This window comes from Dendroctonus ponderosae, unplaced genomic scaffold (assembly GCF_020466585.1).
Source record: "Dendroctonus ponderosae isolate FM_Combo_2020 unplaced genomic scaffold, Dpon_F_20191213v2 Dpon_F_20191213_1, whole genome shotgun sequence".
NCBI lineage: Eukaryota > Metazoa > Arthropoda > Insecta > Coleoptera > Curculionidae > Dendroctonus > Dendroctonus ponderosae.
In genome coordinates, this window is record NW_026017110.1 from 29,746,803 (window position 1) to 29,767,571 (window position 20,769).

Consider the following 20,769-nt stretch of genomic DNA (forward strand, 5'->3'; position numbering starts at 1 on the left):
AAGTATTAGATTTTAGCTCGTTCAAAAATTGGCTTTTTCACTGTCCCTTTGGCTATTGAACTATTGAACACAGCCTTTGGCTATTGAATTGCAAATCCTGTACTCCCATGTGGACCTACAGTTTTTCGAATAAAGTCACAAGTCTCTTTAGTAAATAATTCTGCGTCTTTTCATTTCGACTCATTCATTGATGAGTTTTGTATTTCCTTGAAAAAATGTCTTTTCATTGCAATCAGTTGAATTGAAACCAAAAATGAATGCATGGTCGTTGAAGTGCAACTTTGTCCAGCTTCTAGCTTCTAACCAGTACTGGACGCAATGCAACATTTTGAAATGCCTTCTGTGGAGAATGCAGAATGTGCGTTTTTTTAATGCGGAGCGTACAGTAGGTAGATTTCAACATCATCACCAGTCGGTACTGCTGGTACTGTGTAATTGCAAAAATTCTGCATAAACGCGGTGCTTTTCACGCATTAACTGGTTAGAAGCAAACCCCTACGCTAATTATAGCAATTTATTTTCCACATCTTTTCCAGTACTCTGATGTTCGTTTTATGCATACGCGCATTATAGTAATAGTGTGGAAATTGCAAATACTGTGACGATATTGGCAAGAATTAACAGTGAAGGCGATTGATTCAATATTTTATTCCGGTGTTAAAATGTCGATTGCGGGTTTTGGTTTGTGATTTGGAAGTCATTCTGAGTCAAAAATGAAACTTCTTCCAATGGCAAATCACGGGAACCTGAAAAAATGTAGAGAAGCTCAGCAGAAAGGATTTTAGAATGGACCACTAGCTAGCAGGGTTTTAACATTATCGCACTTTTCACTAAAAAGTCCACAAAATCGAAATCGATGTGAATTCACAGCAAATGAAAATCCTTTTCTATTTATAACGACTAATTACAAATTATAATAAAAAAATATATAAAATTAAGTTTAAGGCTTTGTAGATCTTCAAACCAAGAATCCCATCTACACCTTGTAGATGGTATCGAATTATACAGTTGCACGCCGCTGTCGACTTGCTAATTCCCCAGATATGTGTAAACGGTGTTACATAATGACTGTTAAATTAGCAACTATTCATATAAAGCATATACGCTTGCGTACCGTACGACCAACGAGCTAAAGGCTACTTAATGGCTGTAATTAATGATAGATACGATACATAGGCAAGAGGCGTGACGAGCTTAGACAGTAGTTGGAATTCAGCTGGGAAATTAATATTCATTTTGATTTCGGATTTTTTCTGCTCGTGCAATGGTTCTGCATATTTTCAATAATCCGATTAATTATTGAATTAATTGCCCAAGACACCATCAAAGGCATAATCGATTTATTAAATTTCCGAATGGTGGGTGCTATGTGACTAAACAAGTAGTGACGAACAAACAATATTGATAAATCAATATTAAAATTCAACGGTAAGAAGTGGCGATGTCCTCATTAACAGAAAAAAACGTATGTCCCGATGTTATCTTGAGATGCCGCGTCTGAATATTAAAGTAATAAAAATAACAATTTATTGCTTCTGTCTGCTGGTTGCGTGTCATTGCGTCCATTGAAACATTGAACTGTTCAGGAAAATTACTTATTTTCAACTTGTAGGCTTCAGAAGGCCACATGTTTTTTTCAACACTCTTTCATATTTGCCTATAAAATACTGGTCATTTTTTCCTTGACCGACACCGAAGTTTGCTTTTCTTGACAGTTCTGCAGTCTGGAATAGAATATGAGTGGCCAACTTTTCAGGCGCGTATTACCGTACAAGCCATTTGAAAATACCGTATTTTACCGTACCAGAGATTTTGAACCAGAAAGGTCCAGAAAAACAAAAAAAAGTCTTCAATATGGATTCCAGAAATCCAGTTTGAAGGCTGGGGACATGGCTGGTGACAAAAAAGGTCCCCATAGTGGGACATATGTCTCAGACATGAAAAGAGCCTTCGCACTGGTTAAAAGCAAGGTTCCATGATATTTCCCGTTCAAAAATACCAAAATACCGTACAATTGGTGTATGGTAACGCGTTCGAGACTTACACCGTACAATTGCCCAAATTACCGTACATGTACGGTAATTACCGTACGATTGGCCACCCTGGCAACTAGCCAAATGGCCAAATAAGTGCCTGTATTAAATAAATCAGGAAACACTGTTTAACGCACGCGCATTGACGTCAATCTCTAAGACACGCCTTGAATAGTTTCTTCGCCTTTTTCTAGTACAAGGGTTTTTAGCGTCTCCTTGTTTTATACATTCTACGAGTTTGATTAACTTCTACCACATTAGAAATGCAGGTTAATAATTGCCATATGATTGAAGTGTCGTCTTTAAAATGTTATAGCAAAGAAAGTAAAAATATATATAATATATTGTTTTACGAAAATCTTTCAAACTTTAAAAAACAAATCGCTCACAATGTTATTTTTGGCGACATTCAAACGGGATAAACAGCTTAAACAGAGGACAATTTACTCACTCAGACGTTTTAACTGTTGGAAACTATCTGAGGTTCAATTTTTTAAATTCGTTGAAACTAAAAACCCACAAAGAAAATTGTTCGTTTTTTTCAAATTTTGCAGGTTTAACTTTACCTTCTCTTATTTGCATATTTTGTTTAAAAATGCATTTATTTTTGTTGATTGTAATTTGGAGAAGACCAAAATTTCCTTTAAAATTGCAAAAATTAGTTTTTAGTGCCACCAAATTAGAAAATCAGGATTTCTGTTGCCTCATGATTGATGTGTCTTCTTTAAAATGTCATAATACACAAAAATTCAGACAAATCCATTAAATAAATGGCACACAAAGTGATTTTTGCCAACATTCAAACCGGATAAATGGCTTAAATTGATTTACTCAACACTTGGAAGCAGAGTTGCAAATTTTGGAAACTATCTCGAGTTTAATTAGGCAAATTCGTCGGAGGTACAAAACCTTTAGCCAAAAAAACTGTAAATTTTTTAATAAACTAAATAACTTCTCTTATTTGCATATTTTTCTTCAACATTCATTTTTTTTATATAAAATTTGCTTTCCTTCCATTGCAAATTCTACCAAAACACAAAATTTAACAAATCAAAACTGTTTGTTATCGCAAATTTAGCAGACTGGACTAAAAGTTTTTTATTTGCATAATTTGCTTCACAAAATTATCTTTGCTTATTTCGTTTAATGTAATTTAGTTTACTCAAATTTAGGCAATACTAAAGTTTGCTTTTCTTCATATTTCTTTAGTCTGTGGAACAAAAGATGAGTGGAGAGCAAATGACAAAATGCCTTTTAAACGTGTACTAGAAAAAAATCTATTTTGCAATTCGGCAAAAATACATGCTTTAAACAAAGAAAACTATTGGACTATTAAAACAATGGTCGTCTTGTATTTACATATTTTGGTTGAAAATTGCATTTTTTTAAGCTTATTGTAATTTAGGCAACAATAAAATTTGCGCTTCTTCATATTTTTACAATCTGTGGAACGAAATATGAGTGGAACAAAGCAAATGGCCCGTTAAACATGTAATAGAAAGAGCAGGAAAACACTGTTTAATTCACGCGCATTCACGTGAAGTTCTAAGCCACGCCTTGAACAGTTTCTTAGCTTTTTCTAGTACACGAGCTTTTCGTATCGCCTTGTTCTATTCATGTGTGCATTCCACAAGTTTGAGTAACTTCTATCTATTTTGACTGGTATTTAATTGATAATAATGAATTTCAATAATAAAAACTTTCAAATATGTTCATACTAAAATCTCTCAAAGTTACAATTCGAATAGGATTGCAAAAAAGTAGCTCACATTCAAAGCGGACAAACAGGTTCAATTGAAGACAGTTCACTTAAGTAACTCATAAGTTTGATGCAGTTTCCAATTTTGCAAATTCGGCGAAAGTGTAAAGCTTTTAACAAAACAAAACTACTTGTTTCTTTTCCCAAATTTTGCACACTAGGCTATAACTTCTTGTATTTGCATATTTCGGTTAAAAATTCTATTTTTTTAGTTTATTGTAATTTAGGCCACAATAAAATTTGTGTTTCTTGGTATTTCCATAATCTGTGGTACAAAGCAAATGGATAAATACCCTTTAAATCAGTAAAAGAAAGTGCAAGAAAGCACTGTTTAATTCACGCGCATTCACGTCAAGCTCGAAGCCACGCTTTGAACAGTTTCTTAGCTTTTCTAGTTCAAGGGCTTTTTCCATCGTCTTCTACGTTCTATTCACATGTAGATTCCACAAGCTTGAATAACTTTTATATACTTTTATTGCATTTTATTGATACTTAATTAATAATAGTAAATTTAATCAATAAGCATCTTTGTAACTTAAAATTTTTCAAACTCATATTACGCAGAATATTTCAATGAAATGGTTAGCAAAGTCATTTTTTGTAACATCCAAAGCAGATAAACAGCGTTAATAGACGATAATTGACTAACTCATCAGTTTTATGCAGAATTGCAAATTTTCAGATTCAGTTTTGTAAATTCAGCGAAAGTACAAAACTTTTAACAAACGAAAACTGTCTGTTCTCAAATTCTCTCAAAATTTGCACGTCTTGCATTTGCACATTTAGGTTAAAATTCATTTTTTTAGTATATTGTAATTGTATTTGTTACGGTCTATGGACACTAAAAGTAGCTTTAATTGAGTTTTCCACAGTACGTGGGACAAAGCTAATGGCCAAATGCCTGTTAAACATGTAATAGAAAGAGCAGGAAAGCAATGTTTAATTCACGCGCATTCACGTGAAGTTCTAAGCCACGCCTTGAACAGTTTCTTATCTTTTTCTAGTACACGAGCTTTTCGCATCGCCTTGTTCGATTCATGTGTGCTTTCCACAAGCTTGAATAACTTCTATATATTTTTAAAAGAATCCAATTGATAATTTAATATAATTAATTTCTAGTATTCTGGTACTAGAATCTTTTCAAAGTGCAAATGATAATTCAAAAAACAGCTTCTATAGAAGACAATCCGTCAATTTTGCACATTTGCCGCAAGTACAAGGCCTTTAACAAAAGAAAAACTGTTTCTCTTTTTTAGTTTGCAGACTGGACTGTAGCCTGTAGTAAAAAAAACCGGTTTTGAAACCTGTAAACGATAGTGACTATAACTTTTCTTATTCGGAAATTTTGCTTTAAGATTCTGTTTATTGTTTCTGATGTGGCTTTGAACAGTTACCTGATCAAAGATTTCAATCACTACTAAAACATGTAATCTAAGAAAAAATCGATAATTTTCAAAACGAGAGATTATACCAAAATACACGTTTTTCAACCTAAACCTTCCTAGATATTGTAAATATAATACTGGTTTAAATAAGGCCAGTTAGAAAAATGCCATAAATCGAAACAGCATTTTAATGACTGGCATAATTCATAACCACCTTGAAGGTGTTCACTAGCGCACATCTGGGCAGTTAAAAAATAACTGGTAAGTAACTTGCCTAGTTTACTGTTTACTGATATTAAGGAGCTTGAGCCACCTCAATTCCTAGATATTTGCAAATGGCTTTACATGCAATTATACGCTGGAATAAAACGAACTTAACGGTCAGTGTTTCTTCTCGCATTGCCCGAGCATTAATTCACCAAATAATCCACGGAAAGTAGTTCGTTTTCATCAAAACCCATTATTTCGCCTTCCGAAGACGATCCCTCTGAAAGCATTTATTATCGTAACATAAAAAGGTCGTTAAACGCACGACACATTTCAACACAACCAGGACGATTTGTGCTTTTGTGCATTAGCGATATCATGCGGCTTTCTCCTATGTCAAAACACCACCATTATCCGCTTAGTACTTTTTGGAGAGATTATCGGGCTTAAAAGTGGTGCTCTAAAAATGTGTGCAACACGGGCTGAGATTTCATGTTAAGATTGACATTGCCTTAATAGCGCTATAAACAAGAATTTGCTCTGTTTTATTGTATCCTCGAAAATACCATCATTTACTAGGTGTGTCAAACATGCTTAGCTTGCCAGGGGTTCGGAGAGTTCATCATCTTCAAGCAACAGCGGAAGACTTTATGCTTTTCCCAATGGTTGAAGTAAAAATAACTTTGTTATCGTAAAGAACGATTGTTCAATTTATTGGCATCACAACTCTCGTCTAGTCGAAGCAAGAAAGCGGCTTTATCAATTTGGTGCTGAACGTTTTCTGAACAAAGAAAGCCATTTATCAAGCCACTGGACTGCGCCAACCCTTGCAAGGTAGCGCTTCATTCAAATTTCCTTTCGGGGTTCCAAGAAAGAGAATACCTGCCGGAGGAGATATCGATTTGTCACTTCCGTACGTATTTTTTAAATATCTGCAAACTGGTTTACCTGAGGTGAGCCGCAAAGCGATACCAGCTAAGTAACGTCTAAAGCGCCTAATAATGTGAAACCATAGTCGAGTCATCTTAGATGTCTTCTCAAATGAACTACCGTTAGCTTCATTGCCCCAAATCCATTCAGGGGTTTAGACCTCCCAGTTATTCGGAACTGGGAGGTCCGTGCACTTCCATTTCGCTTTTGTCTGCCAATTTTACCTGCAAGAGAATCGATTGGCCGCAGAGAATTTCTGTCTTCTATCACCCAAAGGTGCGGCTTTTAGGGCTCGAGTCTACTCCTTTTGCAATACGATTTTATGATGCTGATAGGTTTTTAATTTTCAATCTTGAAATTCAATCTTAAAAAAAAAATAAAAAAAAAAACATTTTTCGGTATTACAACGTGCCTCACGTGTAGGCCTCAGTGCTGAACTCAAAAAATAATAAAAAAATAATGACGTCAGACAATGTAGGCCAGTGTTTCGCCCGTAAACACTGCAGTGAGCGTAGACCAAACCAGGTTATGATTTTTGAAGGGCGATGGATTCGTTATAACTTATGTGGGCTTCTGCACAGAGGTTAAACCGCGCATGGAAGGTACTTCCGCGGGGTTGCCGGGTAATAATGCTAAGTTTCCCTGGCCTCCGTTCAAAAGTTGGTAGATAAAAAATTTACTACAATTAGATAATAGTTTTATAATTGATTGTGGACAGTTTTCATTAAAAAACACAATTTGGGTAAACAGTAATTAGTAATTAATTAAATATATTAGTCCTTGAACAATGCAATCGATAAAACTGATGGCAACGCCGCAAAGCTTCAAAGAGGAAGTTAACATCTTTTTTGTGCTTTTTTTTTCAGCGAATTTTTGCATTCACATGAAGAAGTAATCACCATGGTGCTATTCAGGTACATAATTTTTAAAAATCTTTTTATTGCGGATATTATTTTCCACAGTGTTTCCAATACACTTTTTAACAATTATTGAGGTAAAACCAATAATCAATTGGCAAACCCGAAAAACAAAAATTTCAAACTTTTGTCAAGTAAATAGGAAATCTTAAGTACCTAGTTACGACTACCAAAATCGACAACTTTAGACAAAAACTGACGCAAAATCCCCAGGGAATGTACTTCATACTCACGCCCTCGTAATAGGAATTAAACTGGCCTACATGGGATGACGTCACGTGTGAGCGCTTCAGGCCCCGGACCCAACTTACATTAGAAATCAGCTCCATTCGAAAAAATAGTCCGTAAAAGCGCGAGGAAGAAGTGAGATTACAAGATTCACCTAAGAAGAATGTTAACGAGTCAATCTCCGGAGAACGTGTGAGCAGGAATCACACATAAACTGAATGAATCAAGTAACGATAAAAGATAGTAAAAATAAAATAAATCGCTTGCAGAAGACGAAGTGCAGGAGGAACGCGAAAAGGGTGGAGCCATAATGTTACCATCAGTCACAACTGAAGACAAGTTACGAAGCAGCAATAGACAATCTGGTCTGCATAGGAAAAGGAACAAATAGAAGCCACTGGACTATGATTTTTTCATAAATCCCGACATCACTCCACGTCAGCTACCACTTTCTTAAAAGAAATAATTGAGACTCAATTTCAATAAATTAAAATTGATCCGATCCTGCATATGAGGATGCCACGGCTCTTGAAAGATAAACAGAATGCAGACTCACCCTACTTCACACATGAAAACATTAAAAAAGGTGTCGACTGAAGCAAATTGACCAAAATTGAGTCCTGGCACGTTTTTATTTTTTTACGATCGGGTCCCATGGACCTTTTTACAGCATTTTTCCTTTATTATTGGCATCCACTTCAGGAAGAATCGTTGTTTTTTAATTGATGTGAAAATGCCCGCTTGTTGTTTTACAGCCAGCTTAAGTTTGGGAACAATGGATTATGACCGTTTTGGATTTATTTCGATGGTTTTGAAGACAATGTCTTGTAAAATTGGTTTGTGTCTTTCTGGGTAACACTTCTTTATAGCAAATCGTTGCATATTTGAATATAATTTATTAGTCAGTTTTCTATGCATTTTCGCTTGATTTCTATCTTCAACTACTAATTTTAACATGGGCATGTAAATAATGGCATCCATTACTACCCGAGTATGACGCTTAATCTGTCTAAACATACAAGTGTAATAGTGGCAATAATTCGCGAGTTAAGTACGATAATTTTGCCGCAAGGATTGATAAATATGAACCTTTAAGTTGACTTTACTTAAGCCTAAACATTTGTCAAAATTTGTTAATGTTACTTCGGTTTTGAACGTTTGTCAAGTTGAAAACTGAATAAAATTTTACGAGTCTGTACCCTTACCTCATTGGCTATCTGGTGGTCCTTGAAGAGATTGTCTTGTATGCTTCATGAACTTAATAATTTGTCTCGATATTTTCCAAATTTGTTAAATTACTTCGGTTTTAAATGTTTTTTTGAGTTGGAAACGAAATAAAATTTATTGAGTTTGTACCGACGTTTGTTGGGTAAAAATTTATTTATTAAATTTTTTAAAAATTAATAGATACTTTTCTTTTCAAAATCGTCGATTGATTTAATTTTGAAATCTTTTTTTGTTAGCTTAGTTTGTATTATAGTTATATTGATTTGAATACAACATAATGTACGCTGCGGTTTCCTGGGTTTTTTTTTTTTGATCATTAACAGTAAGTCTTTCTCATTCTTCAATTATATTTTTTCAAAATTCTAAACGGATTTGATTGTTTTCAATTGTGAATTTTAAAATGCGTTGTCATTCATTGAGTTCCGATGAATATCGACTTAATCTATGAAAATTACTGGCGGTTTTTTGTAAAATAAATTCACAACCCGAATAAAAAGCAGAGTTTCCTAATTCATTTTTTTTACAGAAGCTCCTCAGCAAGTAGCTGTTCGATGAAGGGCAACATTTTCCGTAAGTTAAAACAAAGTTAACCATATGAGTTTAGAAAAATATTTCTACAAAAGTGTGTTAATTACAATGTTTCTATCAACATTGTAAACTGCGAAAGTCATGTTTTCACGGCTATTAAAGAACCAAATTTTTAGTTAAGACTACTTTTCACTTTCGCTCTTTAGGCTTACGATCAAACATTTCGAATGATCGAATCAGTTGAATTGATAAAATGCATAAAACAAGTGCAAATTTTCTATAAAGCAAATACGTTTTTAACTGACCAAAATAATGCGTATTCAGGTTGGTTTGTGAGAAGTTCTGCGGAAATAAATGAGTTTTTGAACTCTCTTCGTTGTAAATATTTGGCGCGTAAAAACGAACAAGTTTGCCCCAATTCAACCGACTTACAATCTCTTACCGATACCAACACCACAAATCCCAAGACTTCGAAAGTGTAACACTCTGTATACTCAATGTTAGATGAAAATTCCCAAACGTTAAACATTTCCTTACCTTGTTAACTTCTGGCGTATTAAGGGGGTGACAAAAATGGATGGGCTACAAAATAGTCCATAATCTGCAAGACACAAAAAAAAATATTCGTAAATTCTGGACTCGATGTAAAACAGGCAACTTTTTCAAATTCATATACAGGGTAACTCAAAATTACAGTGATTCCTCTGGGGTGTTTGGGGAGTACAGGAAAAATTGTTAAAAAATAATTGTTATTAATAACTGAGATATTTGCAAAAAACTAGATCAGCAGGACGGCAACAATTCTTTTCGAGGTAATATGTCAGTTTGACAAGTTTGACAAATGCTTGTTAATATTGACAAAGGCTATCCACCTGTAAGTATGGGTTAATGACCAAAAACATCATTGCCGCTTTGACTTTTTATCAAAAAATTGTAGAATAGTACTTTTTAATATCAGCAATTTTCGTAATTTGAAGCAAAAATAGAATTTTTTTTTCGAACGGTTGAGTATTCCAATAGGCTACCAATCAAACATGGGACCAGTTCAAAATACTACTACTTCTTTCAAATCTACAACTGTTAATATATTCTAGACATTTTCGGAAAATTTTTTTTCAATATACTCTCGTACTCTCTAAGTGCGCCTCTATGGCCCCTTAAAACAAATGACGCCAATTGTGAATCACCCTGCATAAAAATAATATTTATCAATGACAATCTGCTCCAAAATATAAGGAAGGCAAACAACCGTTCATATTGTAGGTGAGTTTTAAATTGGCAATTTGAAAATATAATTTTGGCTGAGAATTAGAATTTAATGACGTTATTACTATTTACATTTTGGTTAATATTATTTAATATCTGAACTTGTATCAATTTTTTTCTTAAAACACTCTCCCATGTCTCTTCGTTGGTTTGTCAAGTTTGCTTACCAAAGCGGTACTAAAAATAAAAAAATGCTTGTTTGATTCATTGGAGCAATGCCAAGAAAAAAAGAAAAACAACAAAACCATATTTAGCACACAAACAATACAAGGGAACAATACAATACAGAAAAATGTTATTAACAAGCTTTTAACTGCCCCCAACGTTCGAGCGCAAAGTGTAAGTTTCTGTTATTGCAAGCGGAACACGACGGTATTTTTTGGAATACCATTATGATCAACAATAACCATTCGAAGCAAATTATAGGAAGTGAAGTGTCGTTCGAGTGCCTCCGAATTTTATTTCCATAAATTAAGCCAAAAAACACTCACAAAGTTTGAGAAAAATTACCATTTTCAAACGCGATAGATAACCTCAATCAATGGGCGACGTTAGAAAAGATGCGTAAAGTTTTGCGAAACACACAATTCTTATGCATTGTAGCGATAATTTTGCATGTGGAGTTAGGAATTGCTGATACCTAAAACTGGATTTTGCCGCAAATAGCACCGGACAATCTCATCTTCATGCATATAATATAAGTGGTTTTGGAAAAGCGAATTTCAAAAGTTTGTAAGTGTTCTTTAAGGTGAAAAAAAGAAAAAAACTGAAAATTCAATCATACACAATTCTATGTCATTTATTAACTGTAGTATATTTTGAAAATTGCAAGTATTTTCTGCAAAATCTGCTCAAGCACGTGAAGAATTGGTTATAATTCTGCCACTTTTCTACATCTATTCATTGACGTTAACAAACCAATTGCTGAGCTGAAAAAAATAGGCAAGTGGTCGACCACATAAGAGTTTAGAGAGTCATACAAAGGAAAACACTACAGTCCTCTGAAATTTCCCAATGACGCTCGAGTGAAGCATTCTGCAGTCAAGTGTGGTCAACTATACTACTTTCAGCTTGCTTAGTCCCACTGGCTGAGTGGTACTTAGTCAATGACATCTCAAGAATAACATATGTAAAGCTGTTTTCAGATTCTTTTGTTCCGATCTATGATAACACCATAACCGCTCAATTGGAGAAATCGGCTTCCGAATGCCCCTTGCATGTTCTCATCGAAGGTACCAATCCGGAATCAAAGTTGCGTCAACTGTAAATAACTTACTTAAGTAGTAAACGGACATCTTATGAGCGATTTTCCGTTCTCCATATCGTAATTTTCCGTTTTATTGATCGAAATGTTCTCATTATGCTCCACAGGCCTTAAAATTTATTTCTTAAATTGGCACCGTAAAATATGACGTGGATTTAGATAACGTCCAGCCGTAATTAAAAGCCTTTAGCCGCACATTCCGCTTTTTGTGGACTGGAAATTATTGAATCTGCCTCGAGTTGGGGGCACTTTCCTTCGCTGTGTTCTAATGTCAAGCACTTGGTCTCATAGTCTTTCTTAAGTAAACGTGACACTGACTAGCTAACGGTGATTAACATTGCTTGTTGACATATTTATAGAGGCGCCAATCGATCAACAATCACGACCATAATCATCGCTTATTAAAATTGTTTAAACAACGGTACTTTGCATTTATTTCCTGCACTATTATGGTTACATTCCTGGCAATGAAACCTGGTCTTGAAATTTGCGCGACACAATCGTGCGAAGGAAATCGTTTGGATGAAAGAGTAAGTAACGAACGATTGAGTTGACTTTCCAAAGACTCATCGCTCGCTCACGAGGAAATGGGCATTAATTTTGATTTAAATAGTCGCCCAAAATGTTTTATTTGAATGCAATATTTGAATTTGTATGTACAAAAATGGCCAAAGTAACTGTTGCTGGCATTCTGACCATGGTTTGACGGGGCCCGTTTAATGTTCCGTGAAATATGCCGGCTGCATGGTCTGATGGTACGAAATGGTGCGAAATCGTTTTTAATAGCCACCGACATAATCGGGTAATTGTGATAACCTGATAATTTGATGTCGGCCTGTCTTGAGCGCTTTCAGACAACATCGCGGTTTGAACACTTTCAGGTGGGCAAATTAACTTCTTTACGTATCACGATCTGAATAACAGAGCCATCACTGGCTGTGATTTTCGTAGCACGAAGAAAAGTTCAAAATGCTCATTTAACCCAATGGGTCAAGATATTTTTTCAAGGCTTTTTTGTGACCATGCAATCAGTCATTTGAATCTGGTTGCAGGAGACTAAAGATTGCCAAAAACGCAAATTTTCCTTCTCATACTGACTGTCGAAGCACAATGCAAATCGATGAGCTGAAGATGCTGATTTCTTTGTTCGGTTTTGCGCCTTTTGAGCGTCGCACAGTTGGGAGGTTGTATTTATATGTTTTCATTGTTGTGGTTCCTTTTGAACAATATATTTTTGTCTGTTGTTTCCTCTTTTCACTTTGGTTATTCGGTTCTTGTTAAGTCTGCCCGTGGATGAAGGATCCGCTTATGATTCTGCTGTTTTCCAGCTAACTTTTATGACAGACTTTCTACTGATTCTATTGGTGTGCGGCAATTATTAAACGTATGCAAAAACACCAAATTATCTTGCTGAAGATGGATCAGTGCCATCAAAGCACATTCCTTTTTTATGGGAGCACTTATGAAGGAAGTCTAACAGTGAATGAAAAATTCCTCCAAAAAATTGTCCTTCCTTTTTCCTCTAAAAAATGTACTACTGCTTCATGAGGCAAGTTCAAGAAACAGTTAAAGTTCCTTTTGCCTGAATGTTAACGCTTCCGGCTGCTATATTTTGCGCTCAGTTTTATAAATGATCTTCTACTTAGAATGTTGTTCATCTCTTGATTTGTATTTTTAATATAATTTAAAACTAAAAAATAGCAACAGATGTGACATTCTCTAGCTGAAGCTGGATTAGTGCCATCAAAACATTTTCCATTCTGTTTATATCGCCATGCAAATTTTAAATCATATGGCAAATGACACGAAATTTTACTGCCGTTTTACTGACCAAGGCGGATTACTGACTCTGAAACCCCTTCAGAAATTCTTAAAACTCCCGGCTAAAAGCACAGTTTTCCATCCTCAAAGAACATTGATTACTAGTATTGTGAGCTGCCCCTTGATCCGTTCCAGCGCCCATAAAACCGCCATAAATAACACTTTAGCTAGTAAAAACGTACAGAACCATGAAAGGATTTTCAGATTCAGTATCAAGATCCTTAAAGTAATTTATTCTGAGGCAACTTGCTTTATGTATTTATTACCGCAATTTTTTCAAAAGACTTAATCCTCACAATAAATATTTAATATGGCATCGTAATTATGCGAAGTGAATGCGTCTATCTAACTGTAACCGTTTTGAATCTGAACAAACATTAAACCCGATTTCGAGCCCATAAACCCAGATGGGCGTTCAACATTCTGCCTTTTTCCCCACGACATATTCCCAGACCATCCAACCATTAAATAGAACTGCTGTGCTCAAATTATACCGGGACATTTATGAATGTTCCTAGATCCACTGGAGATATTTATGTTGTATTAATGATCTTGTAAGTAGCTGTAGGTACAACATTGTATACAAACTAGTCGTGGATTAATATGTTCGAAACCAGAGAGAATTAACCAAATTCTGAGGTTAAATAATGTAATTTTTTCTTCTTTTTTTCGTTCAGTTCGAATTGCGTTTATGTAGATTTTATGTAAAGCAATTTATAGAGGTGTTAGTGTCTACTAAACGCAGCTGGTAACCTGCTTAGTTGCCTGCTAGAAATAGCTATTAAGGAATCCATTTAATTGCTTTTATGAAATCTCATTTGTGGAAAAAGCATTCCGAGAAGAACTCTTCATTTGTATTAAATTATTCCACCAAATGGCTTTCACTGGCCGGACAATTTCTGGTTTGAACGCAACAGAAAAAAAAATAGCGCAAAGCGATATTTCACGCTTCTTTGAGCAGACCAGTACGATAGTGATTAATTATTGATTAATTTCTGTTATCGGACGGTGTCATAATATGAAACAATAACCGTCAATCACTTTTACGTCTTCATTATAATGTAATTAATAACTTCAGCTTCGTTAAGTAGCCATATTTCTACTTTTTCAACTCGCTGAATGCTTAAGAATCCGAAGAGCTTAAGATTACAGTTTTCACTACCGGGAACTAGTTCTTCTATCTGTTGCAAACCATCCAGCTCGTTTTACCTTTACGATGTTTGCACAATTTTCTTAGCAAATGAATGAATGGGGTTAATTTACCTCAATTCTGAAAATGCAAGTGAATGGTTTTCATCCTTTTGAAATGAAAATTAGACGATAGAAGTGAAAAAGGAAACAGTTATTAACTGAGAAGCACACAATTATAATTCTCTAAAACCGAAAATAACTATTTGCAAATACAAAATCAACAAAAATTTAAAAATATTTTTGCCTTTAGAAGAAACCTCCAAAGGCAGAGTTAGAAATAACAAGGCTGCAGGCAGCGGCAAAATACCGCCCGAGTGTCTGAAAATGAAGAAGAAGCTTTGTCATAGTCTTTTAATGCGCTCCTCTGTCAAATATGGAAAGAAGAAATAATGCCCTCCAGTTGGGAGGAAAGTGTTATGGTGCCTTTGCATAAGAAAGGAGATAAAGTGCGCTGTTCCGATTAACGTGGGATCTCTCTCATTAGTACGGGGTATAGGGTAAGTGCTGGATCTGATCTTGCTAGATAAAATAACCCCGCATGTCTCTCTCTCTCGAACACCGACTGGGAGAATATCAGTGTGGATTCAGAAGAAACTGGTCCACTATAGACCAAATTTTCACTATTCGACAACTGATTCTGACTTTACACTAGCTATTTCTTGATTTTCATCAAGCGTATGATAGCATTTCAAGCGTGGAGCTATGGAACGCTATACGCTATGGCAGAACTGGGAATGCCCAGAAAGCCGATAAACATGAGTAAAGTATGAGTCGAGAACTCATATAGTAGTGTCAGGATTGGGGGAAAAGTTTCAATGTATTTTCTCATAAACACCGGCGTCAGGCAGGGTGACGCCTTGTCGCCCCTACTACTACAGATAGTGACCATTTTCTGGTTAGAGCTAAAGTACGAGCAAGGGGATCTAACCAAAAGTATAGCAAGAACGCAGTCTAGCCCCTGCATAGGATACTGAAGCATTGAAATATGGCAGCAAGATGCGATAGTACTAGAGGAGTCCAACAGCGCACCTTCAGTTAGCAGACAGACAGAGGGATGTAGAGAAAACATGGGGCAACATTAAGAGGTCAGTAATGGGCAGTTGGCAAACGATAGTGGGAAAGAAAAAGACTGGAAAGAGGCACTCTTGGTTGGCACTCTTGACCAGGAGTGTGAAGAGAACACTGCAACACCTAAGCAAATACAAAAGAAAGAGATGCGGTCATCTACTATACCGCAGATTCACTGATCGAAGCGCCAACTCTTGAGAAGGTACCAAAGGCGATGAGCAGGTTGAACAATAACAAATCGCCGGGTAATGACACCATATCAGCAGTGTCTCAAATTTGGAGGAGACTTTTTCTCAAACACTTCCACACCCTCATACTCCAGGCTTGGGAGGAAGAAAAAATATCAAGTAGTTGGAGAGAGAGTGTCATCGTGCCCTACACAAAAAGGGTGACAAACCAGGATGCTCCAATCACAAGTTTAAATCTAGGCTAGATATAAGCCCGAAATTTTTTACTTTTTACGTGTAATAAAATGGACTTTTGTTATTCTGTATATGAAATTGCAGGAAATTTGGAAAATCGATTGAATTTTGGGCAGTTTGCAAACTTCCATAAAAAATTAAATCTTCAATTGTGCGTAGCAGAAGGTAATTTGTTGTGCGATTATGTAAACATGGCTCAGGATTGAAGTCAATGGAGAGAAATAACGTCACAAGTTGTGACACAGTGATCACGATTCTCAGTAATGAGAGAACGACGATACAGAGAGAAAAGTTCCTTCTCTTGGTACATACAGGTTCGGTTATGAAAAGGACTGACTTTGAGAAAATCGGGTTTTCTACTTGACGGTCAAGGACCCAATGGCCAAAATGCGTTCCAATTTGGGTCAACGTCTGGGTTTAGAGCTTAGACCCTTTAGATGTGGTATGGACAGTCATTTCATGCACAATTGTGTGTCACTCCCATACACTATCGTGATGTGACTTCATCCCAGAACCCCAAAACTTTACGGGGGCTTTCTTCAAGTTGATTTCAAACATCTTCAAACCGTGGAGTTGTTAATGTGTTCTGTGCTCCGTTGTCCAGTTTCTGAACTGGTAGAGAACCTGTCTCTCGATACTCCGATTAACTCTCCAACCATATTCTGTGACGGAGCACGTTTCTCAGGATATATTTCGGCGTGTAGCCTAATTAAAAACGAATTTAAAACTTTAACCGCCTGTAGTTTACCTGCCTTAGAGAGCAGGTTTGGCTTGATTTTTCAAGTGATTTCAATCATAATTTAAATCACCTGACTTTTTTGGAAAAAATTCACGATTTAAATCAAACAATTAAAATTAAACACAAATAATTCTAAGAAATGAAAATCAAAATAGAACGGTACATTTGAACTTAAAAATTAAACGGAATTATCGGTAAACTCAATAATACTAAAACGGAAATCCCTTCTCTTTCTCTTCATTTTCGTTATAAAGTCTGAAGAGGAACAATAATTTCCCTCTTTCTTCGATTCCCAATCGGTTCCTGATATGCGAATGTGCTGAACATCCTTTCGACAGACGCAGTTGCACAAAGAAACTGTTTTATAGTGGGCAAGTCCGTTCATATTTTTCAGCACCTCATCAGAAAACATAATTTATTTGAAAGGACAGCAATTAATTTAATAACTAGGGGCAGCAATTCCGAGTTTCCATGAAGCTCACTGATAGTCTCCGAAGACAGATCCTCCTCTTCGGGAGTTAAAGCGTAGTTTTGTTTCTCCGGGCTTAACATGAAAGCAATAAAGTGATAAGGTGTAAGAGCTTGCTTATAGCGATGTTGAAACTTCTGTAGTTTCTCTAAAGATAAATTTTGAGATTCTTCAAACTTATCTTGCAAAAGTTTCCACTGCTCTACGGCATCAGATATTGTGGCATTTTTCTTCTGGAGTATATCTAGAGCAACAGCAATAAGCTTCAGAAGGCTCAGGTACTCTTGTGCTGCATGCTTCAGTTCTATGTTTGAAACTTTCTTTCTTAAAGATAACAGAATCGATATATTTTGAGTTATTCTCGCAAATCATGAGAATGATGTCCCATTGTGTGGGACATCATTCTCCGCGCTTCTAAACAATCGGCCACGCTGTTCCAGCGAATATCGCTAGGTAGTAATAGTCTTTTGCCTCCAGCTGCACTGCAGCTGCAATTTGACTTTGGCCATGTGACTGTTGCGGAAATATTTGACAATTTGGACTATGTGTTTTTTAACATTTTGAGTTCGTCCGTTCTTCTAACGTTTTCCTCATTGCGGTCATATTAGCAGCATTGTCCGTTACAACAGATCGCACTTGATACTGAAATTTTGTTTGACACGAGGAAATTAAATCGCACACCAGATCAGTAAGGTATGTCGAAGTATGAGGCTTTCCAGAAGTATCAATGGTTGCATAGAGAAGCGCTCGTCCATCGTCCGTTGTTACTGTTGCGCATATAACCGGCTCCTTGTGAATGTTTGACCATACGTCCATCGACATGTTAACACTTTTACCCGAGAGAGATGAAAAACATGCCTCTTTTTTTTCAGCATAAATCTCACCCAAAAGGCTCGATGCGACCGTTTTTCGAGGGGGACTGTATCCAGGTCTCAATAGATGAATGGCTTTCTTGACTTCCGAGTTCTCGATACATCTAAAACTTGAGTGTGTGGCAAATATGGCCTTAGCTATTTGTTTGTCAATAAGATGTTTTTCCCCTAATGAAGTTCGCCTAACGAAATTGGACATTGACGGTTGGCTTTCACGTTTCTTTATCTTGGAAGCCGACTCGGTTGTTGTTTGCGTGTAAGATGATGGAGATTCTGGAGGTTACTTGGAGCTTGTCGAGGGAAATGTAAAGGAGAAAGAAGCACTTCCAGTCTCAAAAAAAGTTGGGCGGAAGATCGATGTTTGCATTTGTTGTTGTGCCTTGTCTGTTTTGTTGCCTCTTACAAACGTCATGGAGTGCCTTCAGTCTTTGTACTATGCCTTGAATCTTTTTCTTACACTGTTTGCAAGTTGCTCTGCATCCTGACTTATAGAAGAGGTGGTTTTGATGTAAAACTGTCCAAATACAGTCTTCTTTTCTTCCAGCCATTGCGTTCTTTTCAAACTGACTTATTATTATTACACAAACACAAAAAATCTACACACTTTTCAACATTAGCCTCTCTTGAAATTTTGTGACGAAATGAATAAGACGGAAGAAAGGCGTCGGCATTTATAGATTACACCGGGCAACGTGCGAAAACAAGTCGCGGGCCGTTGCGACAAGAATTTTCAACTTATCTTGAGTCATTTCGGCAACAATTGCAATGACTTTAAAACAGTTAATTAAGCGGATTTATCAATTAATTTAATAAAAATAAAAAAAATCATGATTTTTTGATTAATTTAAATAAATCAGTGATTTTTTATATTTTTAATAAAAATCAATTTTTGCCCAACACTCTTAGAGAGCACATCCTCAAGGTTTCTTGCATGTTTACACTTACAACCTGCATAAAGAACGTGGGTACAGGTGACGAAACAAATTAGCTACATTGATTTCTATTGGGAAATTAATCTTGAATGGTCATGTTTGTGTGGTTGTATATACAAGAAGCTCCAGGCATTTACCTTCCTCTTTGTATTGAAAGTTTTTTGAAGCCAAATTAGATAATTTTTGGTATCAAGCTTCGCCACTACGTGCTTTATAATCCTATTAAGTTGACTTGAAGCAGGCAACGCGCTATTCAATTAGGATTAACATCAACATTGCTCCAAATACATGGGAGATTTCTACCATTTAGTCGAATTCATTCATTAGCAACGCGCCTGTCATTCACTGCTTATTTTTTTTCAATTAATTCGTTCTGAACTAATCCTGTAAGTTTACCATGTAAAACTGACGGGATTGTCCCAATTATTCGTGATTAATTAATTAGTGACATGTGCGCTCTAGTTCGATGACTAGTGGAATTTATTGTTATATGCACCCAGTGATGGAAGGACCTTCTAAGTCAACATTTCTCCTTTTGCGTAGAGTCAGCAGCTTAATTCATGACCTAAGTCACACGGGGAACGATTGATTGAAATATTCACGAAGGCAATTAATATCCTGATCTACATTCACATAACTAGCTGCTAATCCACTAAACACGTTCAGAAAAACCGCCAGTTTTTTTCATGGAAATTATAATATTTCATCGACAATAACAATAAGAATAATGCTTCATGTTTTAAATATAAATTGATATTATTAAGTGTAGGGAAATTAATTATGCGCGTATTTAACTGGCGACACGCGGTGGCGCCAAGACAGCAAAATGTCGCACCTTTAATAAAAATAGAGAAAAATATCCACTTGTCACTGGGTTCATGTCTCAGCCAGCTAATTGTGGTAAGGCTTGTGTTCTTTGTTGGAGAAATGTAAACGTAAATCACGCGATTTTGTTTTATTTGCCCCAGACAGAAATCATGTGTCGCCGAATAGGTAACACTTTTGCGAAACTAGATTGAATTTGAATTCGCATTTGAATATAATGGCGCTTTTCGACAACCATTTTATTGTTTTCCTTTCAAAACCACATGTAGGATGGTACATTTATGACCGCAACGAAGATTTACGGTCTTTTTCTGATGGCTATTCATCATAGTAGTTCGCAGCACTTAATAGTTAGCGCTCAAACATCTTGACTTTGAATGCGCAATTTTTCTTCGGATGTAAATGAGGCGATGAACAAAGCCAATATTTATACACAGACAGACAGGAGAATACGCGTTAGGAAATGTCTTAGTGAATTGCTTCTAAATATACAACAAACTGCAAAAGCTTTATAAAAGGTGCAACTCTGAGACGAATAATTAGTAGCATCTTCCCTCTATGTGTTCTCAATATCTCATTATTTACTCCGCGGGTTCTCTATGTCTCGCATTCTTCACTTTATGTGTCCCCTGTTTATTCAAATTTGCATTTTATTCATCAACTTATACAGAACTTTTTTTAATCAT

General features: G+C 36.0%; 1 protein-coding gene across 3 annotated transcripts in view; it reads right to left on the reverse strand.

The window, feature by feature from the left end:
* Nucleotides 1-20,769, reverse strand: part of LOC109540843 — a 145,900-nt gene that overhangs the window by 69,858 nt on the left and 55,273 nt on the right. For all 3 annotated transcript variants that reach the window (XM_048670059.1, XM_048670066.1, XM_048670064.1), the window contains exon 2: nucleotides 9,752-9,815. The gene's annotated coding sequence lies outside the window, so the exon portion shown is untranslated. The remainder of the gene's footprint in view (nucleotides 1-9,751; nucleotides 9,816-20,769) is intronic.